The sequence below is a fragment of the Passer domesticus genome, chromosome 3 (assembly GCF_036417665.1).
Source record: "Passer domesticus isolate bPasDom1 chromosome 3, bPasDom1.hap1, whole genome shotgun sequence".
Lineage (NCBI taxonomy): Eukaryota > Metazoa > Chordata > Aves > Passeriformes > Passeridae > Passer > Passer domesticus.
The window spans coordinates 51,185,802-51,194,242 of record NC_087476.1 but is presented as its reverse complement, the minus strand read 5'-3'; the positions used below and the strand labels follow the sequence as shown (position 1 = coordinate 51,194,242).

General features: G+C 38.6%; 1 long non-coding RNA gene across 1 annotated transcript; it reads left to right on the top strand.

The window, feature by feature from the left end:
• Nucleotides 1–887: 887 nt before the first annotated feature.
• On the top strand, nt 888–7,839 carry LOC135298090 (uncharacterized). Its single transcript, XR_010360064.1, has 3 exons — nt 888–1,018; nt 1,104–1,193; nt 7,798–7,839. It is a non-coding gene; the product is annotated as an uncharacterized LOC135298090 (long non-coding RNA).
• Nucleotides 7,840–8,441: the final 602 nt, after the last annotated feature.

Sequence of the window (8,441 nt, the reverse complement as noted above, 5' to 3'; positions counted from 1 at the left end):
ACATGAATGTTTAAATTAAACTGGACATGTTTCAGAAAAAAAATAAAAGTATTCCAACCCAATTGTGAGAATGAGCTAATTTTATGGATGACATCCTTTGAATTTATACCAGTTCTGTTAGGCAGGAAGTAGATTTCATGTCAATATTTTTCAGTCCTAAGATTTCTGACAGATGGTATCTTGTTGGGTTACCCTGCCCTTTTTTTTTTTTTTTTTTTAAGTTCTGATTACACACAGTGAATAAACTAGTCTTTTCCATCTGCATGGAATTTAAAATTAGATTTCATTAGTGGTTGGGAAACTATGCTGTGAAAACTTGGGGAGAAGTGAGTGGAGGAGAGTGACCTTCAGTGACCATCAGCCCTGAATTCTCTGTGTTGTATCTTCTTTCCTCTAAGCCCTTCAGCTGGCAACATATACAAGAGGCACTGTCATGCCATCATTCATTTGGATTCCTACATCTGTGTCCTTCTTTTCCCACCCTCAAGTATGGAGAGAGTTTCTAGTGTTCCTCGTTTTCCTGGGGATGTCTGATGGAAATGAGGGCCAGTAGTGGATGCTTAGGGAAAGATTCTGAAAAATTAGCTAAATGTAAAGCAGGCTTTCACCTCACCAACCACTTTTAGATCAGGATGTACATCACAATCTCTACTTGCTTTTGTAGTATCCTTTTAGTTTTCTTTCTTTCTTGACTTGAGTCTCATGATGGTGGAAGTAAGTTGTTGTCAGGTACAATGAAACACCGACCTGAGTGTGACACCATAGTGAGAATGACCAAATCCATGGGGAGCAAGAAGAGTCAAGTCATAGTGACATCCAGTATTTTATTTGCACTGAGTTTGAAGCAGAGAGCCGTGACAGAAATTCTGATCAGTATCCATGAGTGCCTCTGGTTACCAGAGAAAGAACAGCCTCTCCTGAACATCATGGTGGCTGCTTGAGAGCTATCCTTGTGCCAGGAGATGTCTGAAGACATTAATTTCGGAAGGCTGGTTTCAGTCAAACCTTTCACAGCCTTGTAACAATCTTGCTTAATTTAATTTCCTTTTGTGTAATATAATTTCCCCTCTCTTAATTTAATTTCCAATGTTGTGTTTTAATAGAAGATGAAATGTAAAAATTGAAACAAAATATCAAGAGCAGGGATGAAAGGAAGACATATCCAAAAATAGATCCATGCCCTTAAGATTTAGGTAAGCTATAATTGACATATTTGATAATGGATAGAAAAATGCCATTTTTTACATCTCTATTTCTGTCTATTTCTAGATATGGATTTAGATAGCTCAATACCAAACTCTGTGCTTTATGGGCATATGAAAGAAATGCAATTGTCTTGTCCTGTAAATCACTATAGCTTTATCTCTGACTAATGAATCAATGTCATGGACACATCCCAGATGGAAAAAATTTTCTTGCTGAGTTTGTGCCTAACTCGTTGTCTTGGCTTCAATGGTGGGCGTTGGGAGAGTGCTGGTCACAAAGAAGTGAGAGATGTCTATGTGTTCCTTTCAGCAGTGCTCTGAGAGGGAAAACCATACCAAAGCCAGCCAAAGAATATTCTAATTTGCTAACACAGTAAGACAATAGTTATAAAGACAAAACCAAACAAAAAACCAAAAACTCTCACTTCATTATTTCCTATAGGCATTAGAAAATGTTTAGGCTTATACAGAAAGATAAACACGGTAAGATATTTTATATATTTAAAATATCTGATTTTAGAAAGGATCTTCAATTCCTCAGCATCCAGCAGATTTGCAATACTAAAAAGTGAAAAATTAGTTCTGGTTACTAATTAGTTTTCAGCTGGTAATTTTCCCATCCCCTTTGGCTTGTTTAGCCCATGCATTGGTACATAATTAAAATTCTCTTAAATGTCAATTAACAGCTGTCTGTAGTGAATGCTTGAAACATTACAAGTATCAGGGGCTGTTTCTGAGACCTTATTGCCTATGACCATAAGGCTTATGGGAGTGCTTAGAGAAATTTCTGCTTTAATTTTTATTTTGTAGCCTGGCCACAACACTGGCCAATTAATTGAGGCTCATAAAAATTAAGGCCTCTTTAAGGTCTTGGTTAGAATTATTTGGGGAAATCTCATTAAAACCACTCTTCTTCTGACGAAATTAAACCTGCTGCACTAACTTAGATCAGTTTTTTCCTTAGGAAGTAGTTAATCTAAAAAATATATTCTTACTCCCTGGCTTAAATATTTTTCAAACTGTTTGGAAAGAGGAGATATAGTGTTGTGGAAAAAAAAAAACAAACTGGCAACAATAAATATCTGTGCTCTTATATTTAGGAAATTATTCTTTTCTCTGAAAAGAAGGATGACAATTTGGAATGCAGCTGGAGAGGTATAGATGATTCAATAATTAAAAGGACTGTGATACCAAAAACTACTCATGCTGCCATTTGTGACAAAAGTAATTGCCTGAGGAAAAGTATGTCTTGGTATTAGAGAGCTCTTTGTAATATATATGATTTTTTTTCTAGCAATTCAGCATAACTGACTGTACAAATAAAGGTTCAAAAGTCTGAGATGAGTGGAAAATATAAGGAACTATTGAGATAACTTCTGAGCATATGTCTGTGCATGCTCCTCCTAATAATATTTTCATGCTGTTACAGAAGGAGAGGAGCATCTGCTAAGCACACAAGAAGCAAAAAAAGTCTGGTGTTGACAAGTTCACCCAAGACAATTAAGGATAAGTTATTGCTTTAACAACATAGCCCCAAATGAGGGGCAGGGCAGAATTACATCACCTAAAGAGGAGCATCTGCAAAATTTCTCAAAGCACAGCTCCTGAGGGCATTCCTCCCTGGGCAGGAAGACTGGTGCAAGAGTTTCTCTTGTGACTTGGTGGTCCAGCTTCTCTGGCACATGTGAGTCTGGGTGAGTCATGTCCCAAGAAAGTGAAGAAGATGTTTTTCTGAATGGCTCTTGTGAAAATGTGTGAGGTGAATGGCAGCAGCTGGTTTGCCCAGGAACAGCAGGTCCATAACTAGCACAAGATTATATGACAATTTGACAGCCTACTCATAACCTTTTATGTGTACAAACATTGCAGAGGGCCAGATTCTCAGCTGATATCAGTCTACACATTAATATATCTCTATTCATCATCTAAGTCATGTATTTAGTGTAGATTGTCTTGATATTTTTGTTTTCATTTCCAGAGTTTAGTGCATTGTTTGTAGCCAGATCTGATGTGTCCTTCCAGTTTTTCCTCTTTTACTACCTTACCTTTCAGTTGACTTTTCAGCTGAAGAATATGCTGGAACAAACAGACCTGAGTTGCAAGTGGGTTTGAGCAGCCTGGAAACATCAGTAGCATCTGGCCTGCAATTAAGGAGTGTTTGAGCTTGTCCACGGACATCAAGCCTTACTCTTCTAAATCAAGCTGGTTGCCACATGAGCCACACATGAGTGGCTTAAAAAAAGAAATAGGAAGGGCTAAATGAAATATTTTCTCAAAAATCTTTAGGAACTGTAGTAAAGTGATATGTCTGCCAAGAAAGCTTTATTAAATAGCCATTAAAATTTAAAAAGAAAGTTCTTTTAAGAGTCTTGGCCCCAGTCAACTTGTGGACTTGGCATACATTCTAGAAATTCTGGGTTTCTTTTAGTTCTTTAATTTTGCTCTGTAACCACTGTTTGACTTCAGAGCCAAAGGCCTATCTGCTTGTTCAAGAATAATTAGTCGAACTTCTATCTGAAGAGTCACCAAAAGATTTGTCTATGTTTTTGCAATTTTATGCCCTTTGGTAAATGCCATAAAATGTAATTCTTCTCTACCATGTCTTCAGCATAAAATAGGTAAAATTTGGCATCTTATTTGGTGATATTGACTGTTGCCACAGTAATATTACCAGTAGGACTCTGTGCAATATTGACGTGATCCCTCTCTGTAAATGATTATCTCTTGCTGTAAATAATAAAACTATTTTAATAGTCAAATATTTCTGGGTACAGCATTCATAGCCTATAGAAGGGCTGAAGGTTTTCTGTGCAATCTCTGCTTTACTCAGATTTTTTAAAATTAAGAATGAACACAAAGATCCAATTTGTCATCACAAAACCTAATGCTAGGCACTTCAAATGAAGCCTGTTTCCATTGCTATGCTTAAAACACTTAGAAAAAATATGTTTTGAAAGCCTTTCACTTGGGAAGCTAACAGATCAGCTTGGGTAACCTTTCTCTGGAAGGTTTTTATAGTGTTTCTTCCTCCAGCTGTCCACCTCATGCTTATGCCAAAAACTATTAAATGATGCTTCTTTTTTTGGCTGAACAGATTGACGCCACTTCATGTTTTTCCTACTCCTTATTTGACAGTAGGATGATAAATCCTGGTAGGGTGGCAGAGCAAACAGCTAGGGGCTTTATCATCTTAAATTGCTACAGTGTATAAAATTCTCCAGACTTGCAAATATTATATATTTCTCTCACGAATCCTCCCTCATCTGCTGCAGAAAGAGGGTGCTCTCTACCTGGTCGGTTAAATGGCATTTACTTTTCAGAAATTCCTTGAGTAATGAATTTTTTAGCTTGAAGCAAACTTCTGGGTTTTTTTGTTTGTTTGTTTTGACTCATGAAAAGGAGAAATCAGCAAAGCATGACCTGCCTGAATAGCAACCGTATTTGCTAGTGTGACACAAACATTCACATCAGGGTCCTGCACATGTTGAACAGTAGAAGCAGGAAATCCTTCCTAAAACACATCTGATGGATCTCTGGTGTCTGAATGAAACCAGCTCTCCATGTAAGCTAAACTTTCCAAACTCTGTGAATCGCTATGAAACTGAATTCCAAAAAATGTATTGCAATTACACAATTACACATGGGCATGAGTCTACAGGAAGTATTTTTTTTTCCTTCTCCATTAAGAATTCAGATCCAGAAGCAGAAACTGGCTTAATTTGGCACCGAGTTTTTCCTGCCACTATTCTCTCTATTCTGTCATCCCATGATCTCAGCTTCCCAGGAAGACAAGGGAGGGCATGGTGCAATTTGTCAGAGCATAACAACATGGAGTTCACTTTACCAGGCTGAAATTCATTGCAGTTCAGTAGTTCCTACATGAGAGGTGACTGAAGAAGAGGTGGGCATGGAATTACATAGCATAGCATTAGAAAACAGCAAAAATCCTAAAATAAGCTGCTCCCTGACTTGCATGGGAGCACAAATTAACACAGTGCTAAGCATTGAAATTTTGGCACCTTAATTCTGTTTTGATGCTCTACGGGTTTTGATTGGCTCAGTACAGAAAAGCTAACTTGCCCTGGTTTACCTAGACTTACCTCACTCTTTGTTTACACAGCAAAACAAAGACGTGATTGCAGCACGGACTAGAGCATAAGCCCTTTGGGCACCAAGGGCACCACACATCATCTGCAGCCAGTGTTCACATCTAGCCTAGGATGTCTTCATTGCTATCATTATCTCTAGGAGTTTAGTTTTGACTGGTTTTGCTCCGTAATAGAGTTGCCAAGAATGGCAAAACAAAGGCGTTTTGTTGCTCAAACCTGTCCTAAGGAAATTTAATCTAGTCCTGACAGCATCATTGTGTGGGATTCATCTCACCTAATTTTAGCTATGTAATATTTAGGCAGCAAGTTGAACTAGTTTACAGCCACTGGAGGGGTACAGCTATGTCCAGAGAGTGGTTTGTCCTGGCCTGTGTCTGCAGTGAGTAATTTTCTGTAGGCAGCCATCTCTTCCTGTTGACTGTGGAGGAGTCCAGATGACCAGCTTAGATGATGACTATAACTTTCTGGTAGCAGAAGTTAGGTAAGAGGAATCCCTCCAAATAATTTTTTATCTAGGCAAGGCAACATTCCCATCTCAAGGTACACTGTACACAGCCAACGCTTGACATGCAATGTCTACAGAAATAGCTGCAGGAGCTGTGAGTGTGATAGTCTCTTCAAGCCTGGCCAGAGAACAGGGTGTGTCTTATGCTTTCATTCTCCTTGTTTGGTATAATTAACCTTGAGCTCCCTTTTCCCAGTGGGTCATTATAAAGCATACACAAAAGGGAATTATATCACTGCTCTTCATTTATGCTTATACAGCATAGCCACAGAGAGCTAAATACACATTTAGACCATCAAGAATTACAGTTCTGAGCCTTGTGCATCTTGTCATTCTAGCTGTAAATAAGAAAAGGGCAGTTCTTGCTTCAGTGAATTAAAGCAATTTGAAAATAGATGTCCAAGATATTCTGGAGGTGACCAAGCTATGAAATGCACCAGTGGTATTGAGCAGATTCATACCAGGCCTAAATTTAATGTTAGGTGTCTAATGCCAGGCTGGCCCATTTATGGTGACTCACAATGTTTTCTTCTAACACATAAAGAAAGATCCAGCCAAATGTTTGGAGAAGCCTGACTCCTCCAGACTTGTTAGACATGTAGTTGATTTCTGTTCTGAGGAGATGAGGGAAAAAAATCCCCGCTAACAACCTCCCGCCCTTGCCTATAATGCTTTTGTTCAGCAACAACCAATAACTTCTCCATTGCATCAGTGATCCTTTGTCATGCTTTCTTTTTCCCATCCAGCTAACTCAGATGCTAAACAGGGGAAAATTGAATTCCTTGTTGGCTCTGAGTATTTTTCCATCAAAACTTTCTAATACATGAAAGGAATTAGTTTGAAAACACCATTATTTTTAGGCAGCTAAAAGAAGAAGTCTTTTTTTTCCTACTTTTTTTTTGGAATTGTTTCTTAGGAAAAAAACACAGAGGGGGGGTTAATTTTTTTAATAAAAGCTGCTACTTGTAAGAGACCTTTACACGCTTAAAAACTGAAAGAAATATTGAAACTTTTGATACACTGACAATTCCTTCACATGAACATAATTGTATATCACTGAAATGCCCTGTAGTTTTTGTGCTGTGATAATCTACTACATAAAACTAAGCATTCATAAAAGTAACCATTTATGCAAAAGGTTGCTATTTCGTCTGGCAATATAGTTGTTATAATAACAGCATATCTTAGACATGAGAGACTTTAAGAAAAGTGTAGACAAAAAGACCTTTAAAGCAGCCAGTGTGTGTTTCCACTAAGCTACTAAATCACCTCTTATTTCAAACCAAGGTATATCAGTTTCCATCCAAATTCTAATCCGGTGGCTTTAAGTTAAGCTAGTATCTGCTGCTGAACTGGATCTGCTTTTGGATTAAGGTTCCAGGAGTGGTTTTTTTTCTTAATCGTGCCAAGCCACTTGGCAAACTGTGTGCATACAGAGACAGGGCACAGAACTCTGTCTTCTGCTTCAGGTTAATATATATTTTTATCTTTCTCCTTGTGCTTGTGACACAACATCTGTGGATGAAATAATCTGTTTTAGAGAATGCATTATCATTGTAACACTATAGTGTGTTATATTAGTAGAATAATGGCACACTTTAAAATGATTCATGCATAAGTACACAGCTGAGCACTGTGCCAGACTACACACCCAAAGGGTTGATATTCTCTATTTCTAACAGGCACTTTTTCTTGGGCCTTCAGTTCAATACTTGCTCCCTCTACATAGTGAAGCATGAGAGACATTTCTAAAGGTTAATATTAGGTGAAGCAAATTGATTTCTAGAGGTGTGTCCATCAACGATAAGAGCAGTCTGTATTGTTTCAGGCCTTAACCAGGATGAATCTCATGTAAAAGGCATTTTCAGCTCACACTTTGAAAAACATGAAACCTCTCTGAAAGGAAACAGGAAACCTGATTACCCAGGATTTGAAGAATTCTAAGGTGCTTAATCATTTTTGCTTCATTTTTCCCCAGCACATGCTCCAGTCACACTGCCCAAGTCAGAGCCAGAAAGACAGGGACTGGGAGAATGAAGAACTATCCACAGTAGGAGAAAATCAGGTTCAAGAACATATAAGGAACTACAAGTCCACAAGTCCGTGGGATCCGATGAGATGCATCTGTGGGTTCTGAAGGATCTGGCAAATGGAGTGGTTAAGCCACTATCTATCATGTTTGAATATTCATGGCAGTACAGTGAAACTTCCACTGGAAAGGGAAAACAACCTCCATTTTTAAAAAGGGAAATAAGGAAAACCCAAAAAACTACAGGCTGGTCAGTCTCAACTCGATGCCTGGCAAAACCATGGAGTATCTCCTCCTCGAAAGGTGGCCAGCAGATTGAGGGAGGTGATTCTCCCCCTCTACTCCACTCCTGTGAGACTCCCACCAGTGCAGCGTCCAGCTCTGGGACACCAAGATAAGAAGGATGTGGACCAGTTGGAGTGTTGGAGTTGTTCAGTTTGGAGAAGAGAAGACTCCAGGGAGATCTTGTAGCAGCCTGCCAGTGTGTAAATGAGGCCTGCAAGAGAATTGGAGAGGAACTTTCTATAAGGACATGTACTGATGGGGCAAGGGGTCTATTTAATGGCACCAAACTGGGAGTAGGTTTAGATTAG